This window comes from Scyliorhinus torazame, chromosome 18 (genome assembly GCF_047496885.1).
Source record: "Scyliorhinus torazame isolate Kashiwa2021f chromosome 18, sScyTor2.1, whole genome shotgun sequence".
NCBI lineage: Eukaryota > Metazoa > Chordata > Chondrichthyes > Carcharhiniformes > Scyliorhinidae > Scyliorhinus > Scyliorhinus torazame.
Window position 1 is genome coordinate 34738655 of NC_092724.1, and position 24000 is coordinate 34762654.

At 47.1% G+C, this 24000-nt stretch overlaps 2 long non-coding RNA genes across 2 annotated transcripts; both read left to right on the forward strand.

The window, feature by feature from the left end:
• The first annotated feature begins 1026 nt into the window (after positions 1 to 1026).
• On the forward strand, positions 1027 to 7216 carry LOC140394793 (uncharacterized). The gene is made up of 3 exons (XR_011936006.1): positions 1027 to 1095; positions 1398 to 1514; positions 7100 to 7216. It is a non-coding gene; the product is annotated as an uncharacterized lncRNA (long non-coding RNA).
• A 5730-nt stretch (positions 7217 to 12946) lies between these two features.
• On the forward strand, positions 12947 to 13781 carry LOC140394794 (uncharacterized). The gene is made up of 3 exons (XR_011936007.1): positions 12947 to 13102; positions 13189 to 13365; positions 13669 to 13781. It is a non-coding gene; the product is annotated as an uncharacterized lncRNA (long non-coding RNA).
• The last annotated feature ends 10219 nt before the right edge of the window (positions 13782 to 24000 follow it).

Here is a 24000-nt window from a genome sequence, read left to right on the forward strand (position 1 = left end):
GAATTTTGTTCCTCCAAAACAGTATAGAGTAGAGCTTCATTATCCACATGCCATTTCCTCAACAGCAACATTTCTACAGTTAACATCAGCATTGTTCAGCACAACAGAGGCAGAAAAATCATCCCCAACACCATCACCTTCAACATCAAACACCATTGGGAAGTTAGATACAAATGAAACAAGTAAGATGAACTAATTTTAGAATATTTTTGCGACAAGTATTTGCAGTGCTCCCTGCCAAATTATTGCCTTTTGACAATGTGGTACTTTTTGGAAGAAAGTAAGATAGGTTGCACAGTTTTGTAAGAAGCTGTACTTTTGACGTGCATGCACAATAGTGATTGCAATGTTGCCATTTGTAAATGATTTTATTCCTTCAAAAGGTGCATTTCTTGCAGCCACATCAACATTCGATGGTTCAACAATACTACCTTCAACAAACGGAACGCCTTCATCTGGCAGTACAGCACAGTCACAAAATTCTGGGACATCAAGACAAAGTTCAGAAACTAGATCATCTTCACCAAGAACTGTATCAGTGACACGGGTTGTGAATGAATCAGGTAATTTGGAAGAATTTAAATCCTGCATCAAACACTAATTGTCACTGTAATTCTTTCAGAAATATTTACTGAATTGGAAGCAAGGCTCACCAACGTACAAATTACTCTTGTTTGAAAAGGTGCCACAAATACAGCAGCAGAAACTCTGATCAAATCAACACCACAGACATCAGTGTCATCCGTCAGGACAATGGAGACGTCAAAGTCCCCAACGACGCAATCATCTTCAATACTAATCAGGACTGTGGCATTCGGAGGAACTGGAAGAAGTAAGTGAAAGAGAATCATACTGCACCTGGTATATAATATGGAATTCATGACTTGACAGGTTCAATCATTTGCAATCTTTCCAAAGGTCCTTCAAGTAAAGAACAATCATCTACCATTGAGACAAGTGCATCAACTCCCTTGTCACCATTGTCTTCATTTGGAACAGAAGTGCAAACTAATTCTGTATCAGGATCACCGGTTTCAACACCAGAAACTCATTCTCCAACAAGCTCAGCTGTGGCAAATGCAACAAATGAAACAGGTATGGTGGAACTGATGATACCACAATTCCTAATTACCTAAAAGTATTGTTATTCAGTGATAATATGTGAACACACACATTAGAAATCGATGTTCTGCAGATCTATGCTGAAAATGTTTAAATATTTTAAAGGCAACAGTGTATTTCTGACCAATTTATCCAAATTCTCATCAAGTGATTATTCTCATTGGGAGGATAGGAGTGTGCAACTTTCCGAATGAAATTTGCAAAGGAACCGGATTCTATTTTTTCCAAAATGATTGAAGCAGATCACCATTGACTGTCTTGCTTTTCATCAACAGTAACATTACCCCAGGTAACTACCACATTGCTCATTGCAACAGAGACAGCAAATCTGGCACCAACACAATCAACCTCAACAGGAAGCCCTAGCCGGACATTAGCCACAACAGAAACAAGTATGATAATGCAATTATACAATACTTTTGATGACAAGTGTTTGCAGTGCTCATTTTTAAGTTCTCATTTCATTTACAATGTGGAGCTTCATATCAGTGATTAATTCTTGAGTTGTGCACCAAGATACTCTTGATATTACAGCCATGCACAATATTTTTTGCAAAGTCCAGGACATAAGCAACTTTACTCTTGTGTCTGCATTGCGGCTTCACATCGCCAGGGTCCCAGGGTCGATTGCCGGCTTGGGTCACTGTCTGTGGGGAGTCTGCACATTCTCCCCGTGTGTTCATGGGTTTGCTCCGTTTGGTAGTCACCACTGTTGTATTGTTTCTACTGCATATGAGGGTATTATGGTAAGGCTCCTGTACTACAGGTACGGGGGTAGATCCCTGCCTGCTCGCTCCGCCCAATAGGCGGAGTATAAATGTGTGGGCTCTCCAAGCTGCAGCCATTTCTGCAGCAGCTGCCTAAGGCTCCACATCTCTGCGTAATAAAGCCTCGATTACTCTCTACTCTCGTCCCGTCCTAATTGATAGTGCATCAATTTATTCCGCAGAGATTTTACAACGATGGATCTCCGCATCATGCCTGATCTCCTGCAGCTGCACCCTCAAGCAGACAACGGCAAGTTGGCCTTTGCGCATTGGCTAGCTTGCTTTGAAGCATACATTGGATCTGCGACTGAACCACCCCGAGAGGCACAGAAGCTCTAGATCCTTTCCACGCGGCTGAGCTCCGATATTTTTCCCCTCATCCGGGACGTGCTGACCTACGCTGTGGCCATGGCGCTACTGAAGGAGAACTACACTCAGCAGACTAACAAAGTCTATGCCAGGCATCTCCTTTCCACATGGCATCAACACCCCGGTGAGTCTGTGGAGGATTTCTGGCGTGCCCTGCACGTCCTGGAGAGAGACTGCGATTGCCAGGCCGTTTCGGCCGCTGATCATTCTGACCTTTCGTTACAGGCATAGGGTCAGCGTTCATCCGCCAGCGTCTCTTAGAAGAGGCTACCCTCGACCTCGTGGCGACCAAGAAACTCGCGTTCTCGCTCACAGTCGCCTCAAGCAATATACAGGCGTATGCCCCCAACCGCACGGCCCACCCCTCCTGCGCATCGTGGACCCCACCAGCGAACACCCCACCATGGACCCCATCAGCGACCTGACCCAGCCAACCCCAGGCCTGCGCCGCGTGACAGACAACCAACCCCGAGGGGACCCAAGTGCTACTTCTGCGGACAGTCAAAACACCCCCGGCAGCGCTGCCCGGCACGGACGCGCTCTGCAAAGCCTGCGGGAAGAAAGGATATTTTGTTGCTGTGTGCCAGGCCCGCTCGATCACCACTATTGTCCCTGCACCTCCCACGTGCGACCCATGGGCGCCGCCATCTTCCTCACCTCAGACCACGTACGGCCCGTGGGCGCCGCTATCTTGCTCCCATCACAACACGTGCGGTCCTTGGGCGCCGCCACCTTGCTCGCATCACAACACGTGCGGCCCGTGGGCGCCGCCATCTTGCCTGCCTCAGGACACGTGCGGCCCGTGGGCGCCGCCATCTTCCTCGCCTCAGAACCCCTGCTCATCGGGCACCTCATTGGGCCGCTCATCACCTGCAACCGCCGCCGACCAGCCATGTCTGGCCTCCATCACGATCGACCAGTCCCGACCGCACAACCTGGTGACCGCGTCGACGACAGTGAAGGTCGACGGGCACAAGATATCCTGCCTTCTGGACTCTGGGAGCACTGAAAGCTTCATCCACCCCGATACGGTAAGGCGCTGCTGCCTCACAGTACACCCCATCAACCAGAACATCTCCCTGGCCTCCGGATCCCACTCCGTGGCGATCCGGGGGTATTGCACCGCCACCCTCACCGTCCAGGGCGTAGAGTTCAGTGGCTTCCAGATCTACGTCTTCCCCAACCTCTGCGCTGCCTTGCTACTCGGCCTGGACTTCCAGTGCAACCTCCAGAGCCTAACCCTGAAATTTGGCGGGCCCCTACCACCCCTTACCGTCTGCGGTCTCACGACATTTGAGGTCGACCCACCTTCCCTGTTTGCGAATCTCACCTCGGATTGCAAACCCGTCGCCACCAGGAGCAGACGGCACAGTGCCCAGGACAAGACCTTCATCAGGTCTGAGGTCCAGCGGCTGCTGCGGGAAGTTATTATCGAGGCCAGCAACAGCCCCGGAGAGCCCAAGTGGTAGTGGTGAAAACTGGGGCGAAAATCAGAATGGTCACTGACTACAGTCAGACCATCAATCGGTACACGCAGCTCGACGCGTACCCCCTCCCACGCATATCTGATATGGTCAATCAGATTGCACAGTACCGGGTCTTCTCGACAGTGGACCTGAAATCTGCCAACCACTAGCTCCCCATTCGCAAGGCGGACCGCCCGTACACCGCGTTTGAAGCGGACAGCCGCCTTTACCACTTCCTTCGGCTTCACTAACGGGGTCTCGGTCTTCCAACGGGAGATGGACCGAATGGTTGACCGGTACAGCCTGCGGGCCACTTTCTCGTACCTGGTTAACGCCACCATATGTGGCCAGGGCCAGCAGGACCACAACGCTAACCTTTCCAAATTCCTCCACCCCACCAAACTCCTCAACACAACCTACAACAAGGAGAAGTGCGAGTTCAGCACAAACCGATTAGCCATCCTCGGCTATGTGGTTCAGAACGGAGTTCTAGGGCCCGATCCCGATCGCATGTGCCCCCTCATGGAACTCCCCCTTCCCCACTGCCCCAAGGCCCTCAAACGATGCCTGGGGTTCTTCTCGTACTATGCCCAGTGGGTCCCTAACTATGCGGACAAGGCCCGCCTACTCATCCACTCCACTGTTTTCCCATTGACGGCCGAGGCTCACCAGGCCTTCAACCGTATCAAGGCCGACATCGCCAAGGGCGCGATGCACACGGTCGACGAGATGCTCCCCTTCCAAGTCGAGAGCGATGCATCAGACACCGCCACCCTCAACCAGACAGGCAGGACCGTGGCATTCTTTTCCCGCACCCTCCATGCCTCCGAAATTCGGCACTCCTCTGTCGAAAAGGAGGCCCAAGCTATCGTTGAAGCTGTGCGGCATTGGAGGCATTACCTGGCCGGCAGGAGATTCACTCTCCTCACTGACCAACGGTCGGTTGCCTTCATGTTTAACAACACACAGCGGGGTAAGATCAAAAATGATAAGATCTTGAGGTGGAGGATCAAGCTCTCCACCTACAATTACGAGATTTTGTATCGCTCCGGTAAGCTCAACGAGCCCCCGGATGCCCTATCCCGAGATACATGTGCCAGCGCACAAGTGGACCGACTCTGGACCCTGCACGACGATCTCTGTCACCCAGGGGACACCCGCTTTTATAATTTCATAAAGGCCCGCAATCTGCCCTACTCCATCGAGGAAGTCAGGGCTATCACCAGAGACTGCCAGGTCTGCCACCATCATCAAAGCCCTCAACACCATCTTCGCTCTGTTCAGTTTCCCCGCCTACGTCCACAGCGACCGGGGATCCTCATTTATGAGTGATGAGCTGCGCCAGTACCTGCTCAACAGAGGCATTGCCTCGAGCAGGACGACCAGCTACAACCCACGGGGAAACGGGCAGGTGGAGCGGGAGAATAGGACGATCTGGAAGGCCTTCCAGCTGGCCCTACGGTCCAGAAATCTCCCGGCCTCCCGCTGGCAGGAGGTCCTCCCCGACGCCCTCCACTCCATTTGGTTGCTCCTGTGCACTGCGACTAACGAAACTCCTCATGAACGTCTCTTCGCCTTCCCCAGGAAGTCCATCTCCGGGGTTTCACTCAACATGGCTGGCAGCTCCAGGACCCGTTCTCCTCCGCAAGCACGTGCGGCTCCACAAGACGGACCCATTGGTTGAGAGGGTACAGTTACTCCACGCGAACCCACAGTACGCCTACATAGCGTATCCCGACGGCCGCCAAGACACAGTCTCCCTCAGGGACCTGGCGCCAGCTGGGTACACCCCCCCCTCCCCCTGCTGCCCCGGCGCCACCCTCCCTCCCCCCAGCGCACCCCAACACAGCCCCCGCTCCAGGACAGTCCGTCATCCCCATGGTCACACCCGGGGACGAAGATGAGGTCGACACGCTTCCGGAGTCACCGATGACCGAACCGATGCCTGAATCGCCACCAGAACTGCAGCACTCGCAACGACGGATCAAGGCGCCTGATTGTCTAAATTTGTAAACTCTTTCGAAAATTTTAAACAACCTGTATGTAAATAGTTTTCCACCACCCCTGCTGGACTCTTTTTTAATAGGGGGTGAGTGTGGTAGTCACCACTGTTGTATTGTATATACTGCATATGAGGGTAATACGGTAAGGTCCCTGTACTATAGTTACGGGGGTAGATCCCTGCCTGTTGGCTCCGCCCAGTAGGCGGGGTATAAATGTGTGGGCTCTCCCAGCTGCAGCCACTTCGGTAGCAGCTGTGCAAGGCTCCACATCTCTGCGTAATAAAGCCTTGATTACTCTCTACTCTCGTCTCACCGTAATTGATAATGCATCACTCCGGCTGCTCCGGTTTCCTCCTACGAGTCCTGAAAGACATGCTGTTAGGTGAATTGGACATTCGGAATTCTCCCTCTGTGTACCCGAATAGGCCCCTGAATGTGGCGACTAGGGGATTTTCACATTAACTTCATTGCAGTGCAATGTAAGCCTAATGTGACAATAAAAATTATTATTATTTACATTCATTTCAGTCACATCAACGTTCGCTAAATCATCATTAAGGACATCACCGAATGCAATGTCTTCACAGGGCAGCAGAGTGCAGAATCCAAATTTCATAAGATCAACGCCAAGTTCAGCATCACAATCATTCTCACCAAAAAACACCTCAGTTACCAATGAAACTTGTAGGATGGAAGCATTTACACGACTTTGTCAGACTTTCATTTTCACTGCAATGAATTTTAGTGAAAGAGGCAGATATGGATTTAACTGTTCTCAAACATAGATTTTATTCTTCTTTAATCAGGTGTCAATGTCAATCATGTAATATCTTGTAGATCATAAGCAATTCATGGCGGGAGGGAATAAGCTATTGTCCTTTTTGAAGGCATGTCAAGTTCTGCACAATCACCTACCATTGAAACAGCCCAAACATCCGCACTGTCAACATTGTCCACTTCTGGTACAACATTGAAAACAAATGACATATCTGGGGCGCCAATTTCACAGCCAGAATCAACTAGTATAACCAACATGACAGTGACAGTTACGACAACCAAAAAAGGTATGGTGGAACTGATGACACCACAATGCGTAAAAGAGTAAAAGTTTACCTAATAAGAGAAAGTTCATGGAAGGCTGGATTAGAATGTGAAATACTCCCAATTCTATGTTCGAAGCAGTTGAAGTTTCGAAGGCATTGGTTGGCAGTATTTCTATCCTCAACGTTTAAAGCAATGACTCCCAAACACAGATTCACTGCAGCATCAGTGTGTACATTTTGCTCTTTGAAGATTGTGAAAAGATAGAATTTTGTTCCTCCTAAACAGTATATAGTAGAGCTTCATTATCCACATGCCATTTCCTCAACAGCAACATTTCCACAGTTAACATCAACATTTTCCAGCACAACAGAGGCAGAAAAATCATCCCCAACACCATCACCTTCAACATCAAACACCATTGGGAAGTTAGATACAAGTGAAACAAGTAAGATGAACTAATTTTACAATATTTTTGCGACAAGTATGTCGTGTTGGGTGTTCCGATACACAAACGAACCAACACGGTTGTAGATGGTACAACTCTGTTTTATTATTCTGTACAATAATAACTATTAACTTCTGGCTGTCGTTCGTACTTCACCAGCTAACCTGTGGACCCAGCCCTAGCACTATCTTCGTGAGGCACTCAGCACATGGTGTATGTCTGAGTGGTGCACTGTGAGCTCCGTGCTCTGAGCTATCTCCTGGTAAAATGAGTGGAAACTGTGGTGTTCCCTGTTTTATAGTGCATGTGCTCTCACTGGTGATTGGCTGTGATGTTGTGTGTGTGTGTTGGTTGGTCCATCTACCTGTCCATCAGTGTGTGTGTGATTGCACCATGATATGTTAATACGGATATCATGACATCCCCCCTTTTCACAAGGATATGTGCCTACATGGTAATAAATATTGGTGTGTACTGCGTGCATCTGAGTATGTGTGTGCATTATTTACAACATGTACATGAGGCTAAACTATATACATAGGTAGGTGTCAGGTGCAACAGAGCAACGAGGTTGTACCACAAACAAAACAAGCGCAATCATCAAATATCGAAAGAGAACTGGAACGACAAGAAAGAAACACGTTAACATTATTGCACAACAATTCAGTGAGTCCAATGGCTCATAAGTCCAGTCTATTAGGTGGGCGACAAATTCGGGTTGACCGCCTCAAGGGTGGGTCAGGATCCACCGGCTGAGGAATGGGCCTGGCCACGGGCGAGAGAGGAGTAGGCATAGTGGCAGGAAGCTCCACGAAGTCGACATCAGGGACAACAGGAGGGCGTGGCACCGGTGCATGATCATGTAGCGAGCGCGGAAGTAGCCGAAGGGCCCGCCAATTACGCCGGCGAATGGAGCCATCAGGCATGCGAACCAGGAACGAGCGGGGAGCCATGCGGTGGAGAACCTCGGCGGTTGCCGACCAGCCACCCTTCGGTAGGTGTATGTGGACGTTGTCTCCAAGCGCCAGGGCAGGAAGATCAGTTGCCCGAGCATCATGTGCCACCTTCTGCTGAGCACGCTGCTGTTGCATCCTTTGCAGCACTGGAGCATGGTCGGGTTTAGGAACATGAATAGACGGCACAGTGGTCCTGCGAGTGCGACCCATCAACAGCTGGGCTGGCGAGAGGCCTGTGGACAGTGGGGCCGAGCGATAGGCCAGCAGGGCTAAACAGAAGTCAGATCCGGCATCAGGGACCTTGCAGACGAGCCGCTTCACGATCTGGATGCCCTTTTCCACCTTGCCATTCGACTGGGGAAGCAAAGGGCTGGACGTCACGTGTGTGAAGCCGTATGAAGCGGCAAAAGAAAACCATTCTTGGCTCGCAAAACAGGGCCTGTTGTCAGACATGACGGTAAGCGGAATGCCATTGTGTTTCTTTGCATGCTCTGATGACAGCTGATGATGTCAAGTCGTGCAGGCGTATGACCTCCGGATAATTGGAAAAATAGTCAATTATAATGATGTAGTCCCTGCCGAGCGATGAAAGATGTCCACACCCACCTTTGCCCAGGGGGACGTTACCAACTCATGGGGCTGAAGTGTCTCAGGGGGTTGCGCCGGCTGAAACCTTTGGCAGGTGGGGCAGTTGAGCACCATGTTGGCGATGTCATTGCTGATGCCTGGCCAGTACACAGCTTCTCGGCCCTCCGCCTGCACTTTTCAACCCCGAGATGGCCTTCATGCAATTGTTCGAGGACAAGCCGGTGCATGCTGTGTGGGATCACAATCCGGTCCAACTTTAGGAGGACAACATCAATGACGGCCAAGTCATCCTGGACATTGTAGAATTGTGGGCACTGCCCCTTGAGCCACCCTTCCGTCATATGGCGCATCACACGTTGTAGAAGGGGGTCAGCCGCAGTCTCACGGCGAATGTGGGCCAGACGTGCATCAGTAGCCGGCAGATTGGCCGATGTGAAGGCTACTTGTGCGTTGACCTGACAAACGAACCCCTCCAATTCAGGCGGTGTGCTCACTGCTCTGGACAGGGCATCCGCGATGATGAGGTCCTTTCCCGGGGTGTAGACATGTTGGAAGTCGTACCTCTGTAGCTTGAGCAGAATGCGCTGGAGGCGAGGGGTCATCTCGTTGAGGTCCTTCTGAATGATGCCGACCAGGGGCGATGGTCGGTCTCCACAGTGAACTGCAGAAGACCATACACATAGTCGTGGAATTTGCCGGTTAACAAACCCAGGCACTCCTTTTCAATCTGCGCATAGAGCTGTTCTGTGGGGGTCATGGCCCGCGAGGCATAGGTGACCGGGGCCCATGATGCAGTGTCGTCCCGTTGCAGGAGTACCGCCCCAATGCCGGACTGGCTGGCATCAGTCGAGATCTTTGTGTCCCGAGTAGTGTCGAAGAACGCCAATACCGGGGCGGTGGTGAGCTTGATCTTGAGGTCCTCCCATTTCTTCTGGTGTGCGGGCAGCCACTGGAATTCCATTGTCTTCTTGACCAGGTGGCGAAGAGCCGTTGTGTGCGAGGCAAGGTTGAGAATAAACTTCCCCAGGGAGTTGACCATCCCGAGAAAGCATAGCACTGCCTTCTTGTCTGCCGGCTGCGGCCTGGCTGCAAAAGCTGCTACTTTGTCGGCATCTGGACGCACCCCTGACCAGGATATGTGGTCCCCTAGAAACTTTAGCTCAGTTTGGCCAAACGAACACTTGGCTTGGTTGAGGCGCAGGCTGTGATCTCGTATCCGTGCAAAGAAACGCTGGAGACGACGGATGTGCTCCTGTGGTGTGGTAGACCAGATGATGACGTCGTCAACATAGACGCGCACCCCTTCGATGCCCTCCATCATCTGTTGCATGATGCGATGAAACATCTCGGATGCCGAGATGATGCCAAACGGCATCCTATTGTAGCAGTATCTGCCAAAGGGAGTGTTGAAAGTGCACAGCTTCCTGCTGGACTGATCCAGCTGAATCTGCCAAAAACCCCTTGAGGCATCAAGCTTGGTGAAAATTTTAACCCGGGCCATTTCGCTCGTGATCTCTTCCCGTTTGGGTATGGTGTAGTGTTCCCTCATGATGTTATTGGTCAGGTCTTTCGGGTCGATGAGATCCAGAGCTCGCCAGAAGGCTTTTTTACGCACACCATGGAGCTGACCCATGGCGTTGGCTCCGTGTCCCGGGAAAGCACTCCTTGGTCCTGCAGATCCTTCAGCTGCTGCTTGAGGCGATCCTTGTGTGGTGCTGGGACTCTCCGAGGTGCGTGAATGACCGGGGTGGCGTCCGGTTTGAGCTGTATTCTGTAAGTGTAGGGCAGTGTGCCTATGCCCTCGAAAACCTCCTGGTTGTGGGCGAGGACCGAGTGGAGCTGCGCCCTAAAGTCTGCATCCGGGAAATCGGACGTGCCTTCTGGAGACAGAGTGTGTACCCGCTGAACGAGGTGGAGGATCTTGCACGCCTGTGCGCCTAACAGAGAGTCCTTCGAGGATCCCACAATCTCAAAAGACAGTGTGGCTCTGTATGAATTGTGTACAACCTCGAGCTGGCAGGACCCCATGGCCGGGATAACGTTCTCGTTGTAATCAACCAGCTGACAGTGGGATGGACGAATCGGTGGTTTAACCTTCAAGGTGTGGAAGGCTGACCATGCAATGAGATTGGCGGAGGCACCAGTGTCTAAGTGGAATGTGATTGGTGAACGGTTGACCGTTAGGGTGGCACACCATTCATCGCCCGGATTAATGCTGTGCACTGGCATCGGCTGGTGTGTCCTACTTGGGGACATCCGGTTCCTGTCTATTAACGCAACGCGGAAGGGTTCCCGGTCGTCGGAATCACTGATCTGCACGTCGTCAAGGTATGACTCGGTGTATGGGGGATGAATGGCTCGCACGTCCCTGTGAGGCTGGCGGAATTGCGGAGAGTTGGCAGGTTGAGATGCTCGACAGCAGGCAGTGTAGTGGCCCATCCTGCCACAGCGGAGGCATTGTCGCGTTTTGGCTGGACATTGCCGCTTTAAGTGTGCGGATCCACAGTTGCCGCACGTCGTGACGTCATGGCGTTCGTTGCGCCACCGCGCATGCGCGGTGCGGTCCTGCGTAGAGCGCACCTGCGCATCACGTCCCTCTGCGTCGACGTCCCCTCTTTTGGCGCGTACAAGCGCGGGAGGCCTCGGAAAGCTCGCCAAGTGGCTGCCCTCGTCCGGGCCACGTGCCGGGAGGAACTCGATCGACTGGACCCGCTCGGCCTCGTAGGACCCCTGCCATGCCAATTCGGCCGCCTGGAATTGGGAGTACCGGCTGGTCGCATTTTCGTGGAGGACGCAGGTTTCGATGGCGGTGGCTAGGGTGAGGCGCTTTATTCTGAGGAGCTGCTGGAGTAGGGTGTCCGAGGTGACCCCAAAAACTATCTGATCCCGAATCATGGAGTCGGAGGTAGCCTCATAGCCGCAGAACTGCGCGAGGATACGGAGGTGTGTCAAATATGATTGAAAAGGCTCATCCTTACCCTGCAGGCACTGCTGGAAGAGGTGCCTCTCGAAGCTCTCATTAATTTCCACGCTGAATTGTTCCTCAAATTTTAGAAGGACCGTCTTGTACTTCGTCTTGTCCTCGCCTTCCGCGAATGCCAGGGAGCTGTAGATGTGGATGGCGTGTTGCCCCGCTGTGGAGAGGAGGAGGGCGATCTTCCTGGTGTCGGATGCAGTCTCCCTGTCAGTGGCTTCTAGGAAGAACTGGAAGCGCTGTTTAAACAGCTTCCAGTTGACGCCGAGATTTCCAGTGATTTGGAGCGGCTGTGGCGGGCTGATGGTGTCCATGGCGCAGGATGGTGGATCTCTGAACAGGTGCAGGTAGGTCTCACAGTCGCTGGCGAGTTTCCAGGCCTGGTATCATGTCGTATTGTGTGTTCTGACACACAAACGAACCAACACAGTTGTAGATGGTACAACTCTGTTTTATTATTCTGTACAATAATAACTATTAACTTCTGGCTGTGGTTCGTACTTCACCAGTTAACCTGTGGACCCAGCCCTAGCACTATCTTAGTGGGGCACTCAGCGCAGGGTGTATGTCTGAGTGGCACGCTGTGAGCTCTGTGCTTTGAGCTATCTCCTGGTAGAATGAGTGGGAACTGTGGTGTTCCCTGTTTTATAGTGCGTGTGCTCTCACTGTGATTGGCTGTGATGTGTGTGTGTGTTGGTTGGTCCATCTACCTGGCCATCAGTATGTGTGTGTGATTGCACCATGATATGTTAATATGGATATCATGACAAAGTATTTGCAGTGCTCTCTACCAAATCATTGCCTTTTGACGCTGTGGTACTTTCTGGGAAGAGAGCAAGATAAGTTGCAAAGTTTTGTAAGAAGCTGTACTTTTTACATGCATACACAATCATGATTACAATATTGCCATATGTAAATAATTTTATTTCTTCAAAAGGTGCATTTCTTTCAGCCACATCAACACACGGAACACCTTCATCTGGCAGCACAGCGCAGGCACAAAATTCTAGGACATCAAGACAAAGTTCAGAAACTAGATCATCTTCACCAAGAAGCGTATCAGTGATACAGGTTGTGAATGAATCAGGTAAAATGGAAGAATTTAAATCCTGCATCAAACACTAATTGTCACTGTAATTCTTTAAGAAATATTCACTGAATTGGATGCAAGGCTCACCAGCGTACAAATTACTCTTGTTTGAAAAGGTGCCACAAATACAGCAGCAGAAACTCTGATTAAATCATCTCCACAATCAACACCACAGACATCAGTGTCATCCGCCAGGACAATCGAGACGTCAAAGTCCCCAACGACACAATCATCTTCAATATTAACCAGGACTGGGGCATTCGGAGGAACTGGAAGAAGTAAGTGAAAGTGAATCATACTGCACCTGGTATATAATATGGAATTCATGACTTGGCAGTTTCAATCATTTGCATTCTTTCTAAAGGTCCTACAAATACAGAACGATCATCTACCATTGAGTCAAGTGCATCAAGTCCTTTGTCACCATTGTCTTCATTTGGAACAGAAGTGCAAACTAATTCTGTATCAGGATCACCGCTTTCAACACCAGAAACTCATTCTCCAACAAGCTCAGCTGTGGCAAATGCAACAAATGAAACAGGTATGGTGGAACTGATGACACCACAATTCCTAATTACCTAAAAGTATTGTTATTCAATGATAATATGTGAACGCACACATTAGAAAACGAAGTTCTGCAGATCCATGCTGAAAATGTTTAAATATTTTAAAGACAACAGTGTATTTCTGACTAATTTGTCCAAATTCTCATCAAGTGATTATTCTCATTGGGAGGATAGGAGTGTGCAACTTTCCGAATGAAATTTTCAAAGGAACCAAATTCTATTTTTTTCCAAAATGATTGAAGCAGATCACCATTGACTGTCTTGCTTTTCATCAACAGTAACATTACCCCAGGTAACTACCACATTGCTCATTGCAACAGAGACAGCAAATCTGACACCAACACAATCAACCTCAACAGGAAGACCAAGCCAGACATTAGCCACAACAAAAACAAGTATGATAATGCAATTATACAATACTTTTGATGACAAGTTTTTGCAGTGCTCATTTTTAATTCCTCATTTCATTCACAATGTGGAGCTTCATATCAGTGATAAATTCTTGAGATGTTCAGCTAGATGCTCTTGATATTACAGCCATGCACAATATTGTTTTCAAAGTCGAGGACATAAGTAATTTCACTCTGAGGTTAGCAGTGTTGTTCCAGGTTCGATTCCCAGCTTGGGTCACTGTCTGTGCAGAGACTGCACGTTTCCCCGTGCATGTGTGGGTTTGCTCCAGGTGCTCCAGTTTGCTCTCACAAGACCCGAAAGATGTGCTGTTCGGTGAATTGGACATTCTGAATTCTCCCTCCGTCTACCCGAACAGTCGCCGGAATGTGGCGACTAAGGACTTTTCACAGTAACTTCATGGCAGTGCTAATGTAAGCCTAATGTGACAAAAAAAGATTATTATTATGTACATTCATTGCAGTCTCATCAAGGTTCTCTAAATCAGCACAAATGATATCACCGAATGCAATGTCTTCGCCAGGCAGCAGAGGGCCGAATACAAATTTCATAAGATCAACACCAGGTTCAGCATCACAATCATTCTCACTAACAAACACCTCAGTTACCAATGAAACTTGTAGGATGGAAGCATTTACACGACTTTGTCAGCCCCTCATTTTCACTGCAATGCATTTAGTAATACACGCAGATATGGATTTAACTGTTCACAAAAATAGATTTTATTCTTCTTTAATCAGGTGCTAGAAATACAGTAGAAACAACTTCAGACACATCACAAACACAATCAAGGCCACATTTATCAGTGCCATCCATCAGTCCAACAGGAACAATAAATTCCCCTTCGACACCATCACCTTCACTAATAAGGAGTACCAGGACAATAGTCACAACTGAAAGTAAGTCAATGTCAATCATGCAATATCTGGTAGACCATAAGCAATTCACGGCAGGAGGGAATAAGCTATTGTTCCTTTTTGAAGGTAGGTCAAGTTCTGCACAATCACCTACTATTGAAACAGCTCCAGCATCCCGACTGTCAACATTGTCCACTTCTGGCACAGCATTGAACACAAATTATATATCTGGAGCACCAATTTCACAGCCTGAATCAACTAGTACAACCAACACGACAGTGACACTTGTGATACCTGAAAGAGGTATGGTGCAACTGATGTCACCACAATGTGTAAAAGAGTAAAAATATACCTAGAAAGAGAAAGTTCATGGAAGGCTAGATTAGAATGTAAAATTCTCCCAATTCTATGTTCGAAGCAGTTGGCAGTTTTGAAGGCATTGCTGGGCAGTATTTGCATCCTGCACATTTAAATCAATGGCTCTCCTAGCACAGATTTACTGCAGCATCAGTGTGCACATTTTACTCTTTGAAGATTGTGAAATGAAAGAATGTTGTTCCTCCCAAACAGTACAAAGTACAGCTTCATTATCCACATTCCATTTCCTCAACAGCAACATTTCTGCAGTTAACATCAGCATTGTTCAGTGCAACAGAGGCAGAAAAATCATCCCCAATGCAATCATCTTCAACATCAAACACTATTGAGAAGTTAGATATAAGTGAAACAAGTAAGATAAAGTAATTTTACAATATTCTTATGACATGTGTTTGCAGTACTCTCTTCCAATTCATTGCTTTTTGATGACGTGGTACTTTGTGGGAAGAGAGCAAGATGCAAGATAAGTTGCAAAGTTTTGTAAGAAGCTGTACTTTTTACATCCATGCACAACAGTGATTGCAATATTGCCATTTGTAAATGATTGTATTCCTTCAAAAGTAGCATTTCTTGCAGCCACATCAACATTCGATGGTTCAACAATACTAACCTCAACACACGGAACACCTTCATCTGGCAGTACAGCGCAGGCACAAAATTCTAGGACATTTAGACAAAGTGCAGAAACAAGATCATCTTCACCAAGAAGCGAATCAGTGACACCAGTTGCGAATGAATCAGGTAAGACTGAAGAATTTAAATCCTGCATCAAACACAAATTATTGTATACAAGATTGCTTGTGCATACCATCAGATTGCTCTTACAGTTAAGATGGTGATCTGTTCAAAGCCCGCGCAAACACTTTGCTGACATCAGTACACATCAAGTGACATAGAACCAGCAAGAATGTATTCCCACATGCATAACAAGTACAAAGTAGAAGTTGCAACTCAAAGGTCTCAAGAGGCACATTTAACCAGTACCATGATCAGTAGAACAAGATTCAACATAAGGAAAAATGATTCAGTTCCTCCCCAAACTTGGAATATTTGCTCTCAGGTGCAAATGTGGCAATACTTCCATGTGAGAACCCATGATAGACATGATATTTTGACTTTGTGACTCCCACAACCTGCCACCAATCCCAAGGCCTGAACTGAAACAAGGTTTTATTTTCTATCGTTGTCTTTGGATAGGTAATACAGTCCCCTGACCGACTTTGTGCCTGTTTCAGATTGTGGTCAGAGATTGTCATCATGCCATCAATTTCATGTATTTAATTCTGAACCATAATGGGTATATTTGCCAGGTTCCCGTGGAAACCTTTGTCTGCTGGTGGTGTCAGCTATGTTTCAATCAAAGCACTTTCTCCTCAGTCAGAGATTATTTTCTTCAACTCCCACTCTCAGCTGTTGAGCACATAACCTAGGCTGGTAATTCTGCCCAATACTGAGGGAGAGCTACAATTTTGGAGGTGGCTTCACTTGTATGAGTTGTTAAACTGAGGCCATATCTGCCCTTTCAGGTGCACATAAATGATTGAATGGCTCTATTCGAAGAAGAACAGGAGATTATTTTCTCATATTTTGACCAACATTTGCTGTCATTTGTAAAAGAATTCAAATGTACATTGGTCACAGTTTTCAACCATTCAGTCGAAGATAATGCATATTGTACTCCTTTAAACCAGACACATGGTAATGCTACAGAAGGCAATTAGAATGTTTTGATCACTTTCACAAGTGGCATTAACGTCCATGTACCATTCATATAAAAATTTTTACAAAATAATTAAGATGATTTTTTTTGGGAAATAATGAATGCTAATTGACATTTTCATGCAATGCTAACACGTTCCCAAAAGAGCATGTCGCAGATCACAGTGATGGGGAGCACTGTATAATAGGGTTTAAAATTGCATCTGGTGAAACTGTTTATTTTCTTATAACTCACTTAAATCATCGTTAAATATCGCTGAGCAAACTGCCCAGTCCATCACACGAACCCTCCTCCCATTCATTGACTCTGTCTACAGCTCACGCTGCCTTGAGAAAGCGGGCAGCATAATCAAAGACCCCTCCCACCTGGCTTACTCACTCTTCCAACTTCTTTCATCGGGCAGGAGATACAAAAGTCTGAGAGCACGCACAAACAGATTCAAAAACAGCTTCTTCCCTGTTGTTACCAGACTCCTAAACAATCCTCTTAATGACTGTCTTGCTTAGTACTACACTCTTGTATGCTTCACCCGATGTCGGTGTCTATGTATTTACATTGTGTACCTTGTGTTGCCCCATTATGTAATTTCTTTTATTTTCATGTACTAAGTGATCTGTTGGAGCTGCTTACTGAAAAATATTTCTCACTGTACCTCGGTACACGTGACAATAAACAAATCCAAATCCAAAATGCAAATACTGTTTAATTTACATGTCAGGAAACAGAAGCAAGTGCTACTCTTTTTCTGTTTAATATTTTACTTGCTTTTATAGTGGAAGTACCGATTACATTACAAAGTCACAATCCAAACCAGGGAGCACAACCAAATAATTTTAACATGACCTTTATTATAATCAAGCCATCAATGAACATGAGTTTGCAAGATCCTCATTCAATTCTGTATTGTTTTACATCAAACGCTATTGGTGCTAAGGTGAGTGTCAGCACTACGTTCCTGGATCAGTCTGTTACATATGGTTTTACTCTTACTTCTACATTTAAAAACTGAAACATTTGTTCCACCAGCTCAACAAACTCTATAGCCAGAGTAGTTTAAAGTCTACCTTTTCAAGCGCAGAACGATCTATTTCCGGTAAGAATAATATATTTTAATACAACTCTGGAAGTTTTCATGCCAACAGAACAAATTGGGCAAGATTCTCTGGTCCCCTAGCCACGTGTTTCTCGGCGGCGCGCCATTCGCTGATGGTGGGATTCTATCTTCTCGCCGGTTGTCAATGGATTTACCATTGGAACCACCCCACGCCGCCATGAAACCCGCTGGTGGGGATGCACTGCCAGCGGGAAAAGTGAATCGCAATTTAGGGGCAGCATGGTAGCATGGTGGTTAGCACAATTGCGTCACAGCTCCAGGGTCCCAGGTTCGATTCCCCGCTGGGTCACTGTCTGTGCGGAGTTTGCACGTTCTCCCCGTGTCTGCGTGGGTTTCCTCCGGGTGCTCCGGTTTCTTCCCACAGTCCAAAGATGTGCAGGTTAGGTGGATTGGCCATGCTAAATTGCCCTTAGTGTCCAAAATTGCCCTTAGTGCTGGGTGGGGTTTCTGGGTTATGGGGATAGGGTGGAGGTGTGGACTTGGGTAGGGTGCTCTTTCCAAGAGCCGGTGCACACTCGATGGGCCGAATGGCCTCCTTCTGCACTGTAAATTCTATGTAATCTATGACCAGAGAATTCCGACCATTATCTTTCGGGAGATGGAAACAGATTTATTTTTTTAAGTGTATAACAAAAATACATTTTCTTCACAGAACTCAACCAATAAAGAATAATTGTACTATGGAATACCATTTATTCAACTGCATATGGACATAACAAAATCAAACTCACGTTGAACCAAATTGTGTTCTCAGTGGCAAGCAAACAGCACCAGCCATTAATTTAAGAACATAGAATCTGGGAAATAGCAACCAGAGGAGGCTTGATGTCCCAACAAGCCTGTTTAGTCATTCACGAAGATCAAGGCTAACCATTTACATCAACTTCACTTTTCCACCCTATGCCCAAATGTATCGATTTCATTATTGCCTGAAAAACATTGATCTCTGTCATGAATATGTGCATCAACTGAGTATTCTCTGCCTTTTTGGGCAGCTAAGTCCGAAGATTCACAACTCTCTCTGTGAAGAAATTTCTCCTCATCTCAGGCGTGGGCTCTTCAAAGTTCTATATAATTGCAGCAGGACTTCCTTACTCTTAGGCTCTAGTCCCCTTGCAGTAAAGACAAACATACTCGTTGTCTTGCTAACTGCTTGCTGTAAACGCCCACAGCCTTTATATGTGATTTTGCATCAGTGTATTGCAAGGCAAGCCATTTTGACACTGCGTCCTCTTCAGGAAATATTGTGCCTGCGTGAACAGAGTAAGTAATAGTGCTTTTCCATAACAGTTAAATGGAAGAATCATTAATGAGCAGCCCAGAATCTGAACCAGGAAGAATAAGTTAGAGCAATGGATTCATCATCTACTCACATACAGAAAGTGAAATAAAGGGAGAGAAAGAAAAATTTAATTAAGAAATGAGATGCACACATGTGAAAGTTAATTTTCAGTACCAGAGAGGTAATTTGGCAGTCAGTAAGATTTATCATGCCATTAAAAGAGTATTTGCACTGGCATGAAGAATCTCTAACATTTTCTGGTGAGTTCAGCAGGTATATATCAGGCAAATTGCCCAGCTTCATGTTGTTCCACGTATTTCAATGATGAGTCACTTTGAAAGATTCCATTATAGCACAGCTTCTAATGGAACTAGGGGCTGAATTCTCTGATCCTGCGGTTATATCCGTATGATCGCTCTGGTCTTATGACCAAAAAGTCAACGCCCCCCAGCACCGATCCTCCGTCTGGTGGGGGGCTAGCAGCCATGCAGTGCAAAGCCCCCGACTTTACCTGTGGTACGGCCAGAGAATAGCCAGGTCCGTGGCCGCACATGAGGGCAGTGGCAGCCTGCAGCGGCTGCGCCATGCATCATGGCGCCGGCCTTGCGCGAACCCGGCCTGCCAAAAACTGCCCCCCGTAATCAGCCTCGCCATCCCTGGACCACCCCCCACCAGTCCCTCCAGCCCCTATGAAGGCCCCCTTGCCAGCGGAACGGTTTCCCCCCCCCCCCCGACTGTGGCAGCGCTGGATCCAGTCCGCAGCTGCCATGCGAGATCCCCGAACGGTGTTAGCACATGTAACCCACGCCATCGGGGAAGCGGCCCATCGGGAGAGGGCCTCAGGTGATGTCCTGAGGCCGTCCATACGCTGTGCGGCGTACTCTCCGATGACGCCATTTTGGGGGGGGGCGGAGCATCGCTAAAGCGGCGCCGCCAACGATTCCGGCGAAAACGGGGATTTTCTGGCCAATCGATGTACGCAATTTTGCCATCGGCGATCGGAGAATCCTGTCCAAGGCATCTGAGACAGCAAGTTGCTGATTGCTGCATTCAACTGCGCTAGTTCAAATGCAGAAGGTGCCATCTGATTCAAACTTCAATAACAGTGAATGGTGTTATCCTCACCATTATTTCTATCGCAAGACCTGACTCAATGTTTCCAGAAGCCTGTGTGATAGAAATTAGGAAGTTTGGAATATTGCAAACGAAATGCCGTGCCCAAAACATTAAAACTATAGAGTTGAATTTGCGGCAATTTGTTAGGAACTCAGGTGACATAATGCTGGATTGATCAAGATCCAATCAGTTGGACGGAAAATAGATGTATAATATATGAACAATCAGCTATACTGGAGTTCTTAGCAAACTTTCAAATTGTGAGTCAGACCTTTTTTAACATTAGAAAAAACAGCCCTCTCGTAACATTAAAAATTATACACTCCATTATTGCTAAGAGAAGTGGGTAGTAGTGCGTTTCAGGTCCGGTTGTGTGCTTGATACTAATCATTTTGATAAAATGTGTCCAGAAATGAATGAAATGCTTTTAATGATATTAATTTAATATTTCAGTTTTAAATTGCACACTGAATATTATTTGTTTTGATGCATTTTGGAAATTGCTAATAACTTTTAAAATAGTTATTTGCAATTAAACTTAATCATTGCTTCCTTTTTGCCAGTCTTGTAAATAATGGCAGCACTGCTGTGGAGGCACTCTGTATTTTCAAAACATTCCTTCCAAGTCAGCAAGTTGATAGAGTTGATGTCTACCAGCAGTTCAGAAAAAATACAGGGAACATCTCCACTTTAGGAAGATATTCACTGGACAGCAGCAGCCTCTATGTAAATGGTAGGCTTACATTCATTACAAATATTTTATTTCTGTCGTTGGGAATTTTAATGCTCATTTGGTCTCAAAATCAACGCAGATTTTAAAAAGTGGTTAAATTCAGAAATTTGCTAATGTTTGGCTTCTTATTCTAACCCTGTGTTCCATATTACAGGTTACCATGAATCAACTCCTTCATCAAGTGAGTATTTTATCAGTATACACTACCTATAATCCAGAGCAGTGACAAAACAAATATGTTAATAATAATAATTTTTATTAGTGTCACAAGGTTTACATTAACACTGCAATAAAGTTACTGTGAAAATCCCCTCGTAGCCACACTACGGCACCTGAAGTCTTACTTAAAATTCTAAAATCCAAGAGTGAGTTGATTTTAAACATGGCCAAATCCAAAGGAACATTCAGTAAGGAATATCTGCTTGTACATGTATGTAAGTCAATTATTTCTCCCAATAATCTCCAGGGTAATTGCTTTAGTTGATTAGTTATATACAATGATTTGTAATTATATGCTTCAAAAATACTCAAATAGCTACTGTGAATGGGAAGCTGCACATTCTACTCTGAATGGGAGTGCAGGATCAGAAATTTAGCCTTATGAAGCATGATTAAAGTATCCTTGATCTCGATTAAAATTGCATTTCAGTATAGTAAACGGGAAGGGTGGCACAGTGGTTAGCACTGCTGCCTCACAGCACCAGGGACCCTTGGGTGACTGTCTGTGCCGAGTTTGCACATTCTGTCTGTGCGGGTTTCCTTTGGGTGCTCCGGTTTCCTCCCACAGTCCAAAGATCTGCAGGTTAGGTGGATTCGCCATGCTAAATTTCCCCTCAGTGTCCAAAAATATTAGGTGGGGCTATGGGGTTACGGAGCTAAGCTGGGGGAGTCGGCCTAATTAGGGTGCTTTTTCAGAGGGTTGGTGGGTCGAATGTCCTCCTTCTGCAATGCAGGGATTCTATGAAATTAAGATGAGAATGAAAGCATTTATAAAATGAGGGGGAACTTTCGGATGCTTTTGAAGCAATTTGCTGATGAACAAAACTGGAGGACAAGAAAAGACCGATTAATCCAGTTGGCTAAACGCCATTGAAGTGCTGATCTAATTGAATGGAGGAACAGGACTGTAGGGCCGAAAGGCCTTATCATATTCCAACATCGCATGTTGTCATTGTGTAAATGATGTACAGCATAACCCCATCAACCCTCCCACACCCATTCCAGTGAATCTCACAATCTTCTGCGAGAGGCAAAGAAATGTAGAAAAAAAATCCTAGATAATTTAGAGTAAATAAAACGGTAGGAAATTTCTGTCCGATTCCCAAAAGCATTTGAACAGCAGATGGTCATCCAAGAACCATTCAGTCCATATAGTAACAATGACAGAAGAAGGAAGAGAGAAACACTGGTGTGAACTTGATGAGGCAAATGGGGCTGGATTCTCCTCTCCCCGACCCTGAAATCACGTTTGGCGACAGGGAGGAGGATCCGTTTTGACGCCAATATTGGGAGTGGTGCCGGTCTTTGTATTCTATGCCCCCTGAAAAGCAGCGAACTCCAGGCCGATTATCCATGGCCTCAGGCCATTGCCTGAGGCCTGCTCATGATGCTCCGTCCCCGACCGGCCGAGTTCCTGTGGGTTACGTATGCTCTATTGATGATCCGCCGTGTCCTTTATGGCCACCATAACATTCGTCCCTCCTCAAGTCCATTTATCCCCCCAGTACTCCCACCGCAAAGAGGTCCCTTCCCACAGCTTGGCGATCGGTCCGAGGTCAGTAAAACCGGATCTGGAGACGACACTGCAGCCGACACTAAGCTGGGTGGCAGTGTGTGCTGTGAGGAGGATGCAAAGAGGCTGAAAGGTGCAGGCTGCAGGGTGACTTGAACAGGCTGGCTGAGTGGGCAAATACTTGGCAAATGCAATATAATGTAGGTAAATATGAGGGTATCCACTTTGGTGGCAAAAACAGGAAGGCAGATTATTATCTGGATGGTGACAGTTTAGGAAAAGAGGAACTGCACTGAGACCTGGGTGTCATGGTGGAACAGTCACTGAAGGTTGGCATGCAGGCACAGCAGGCAGTGAGGAAAGCTAATGGCATGCTGGCCTTCAATGCAAGAGGATTTGAGTATAGGAGTAGGGATGTCTTGCTGTAATTATACAGGGCTGTGATGAGGCCAATCCTTGAGTATTGTGTGCAGTTTTGGTCTCCTAATTTGAGGAAGGACATTCTTGCTATTGAGGGTGTCCAGCGAAGGTTCACCAGATTAATTCCTGGGATAGCAGGACTGACATATGAAGAAAAATTGCATTGACTGGGCTTGTACCCTCTGGAGTTTAGAAAAATGAAAGGGGACCTCAGAGAAACATATAAAATCCTGATGGGATTGGACAGGCGAGATGCGGGAAGAATGTTCCCGATGTTGGGGATGTCCAGAACTAGGGGTCACAGCCTAAGAATAAAGGGTAAGCCATTCAGGACTGAGATGAGGAAGAACGTCTTCTCTCAGAGAGTTGTAAACTTGTGGAATTCTCTACCACAGGAAGCTGTTGGGGCCAGTTTGTTGGATATATTCAAGAGAGAGCTGGATAAAGCCCTTGTGGCTAAAGGGATCAAGGGGTATGGTGAGAAAGTGGGAGTGGGATGCTGAATTTGCATGATCAGCCATGATCATATCGAATGGTGGTGTAGGCTCAAAGGGCCTGCACCTATTTTCTATGTTCCTATGGAGATGTGAACTGAATTGGAGCCCTTTGTTTCCTGAGGGAGCAACAAAGATTAACCAACGGAGATTCCTCTTCAGGGTCTGCTTCAGGCGAGGTACCAGTTTCCTTTGCTTTCATCTCGCAGTCTGTGTCCTCGTTATCAGGGGGAACGGACGCTGGCCTTCCTTCAAGAGCAGAAACGAGACTCGCTTGGGGGCGGACTCCCTGCTCCTCAGCTGGTCTAGGTGTTTCCTTAGACCTTACCCTGGACCTTCACTTTGTACGACAT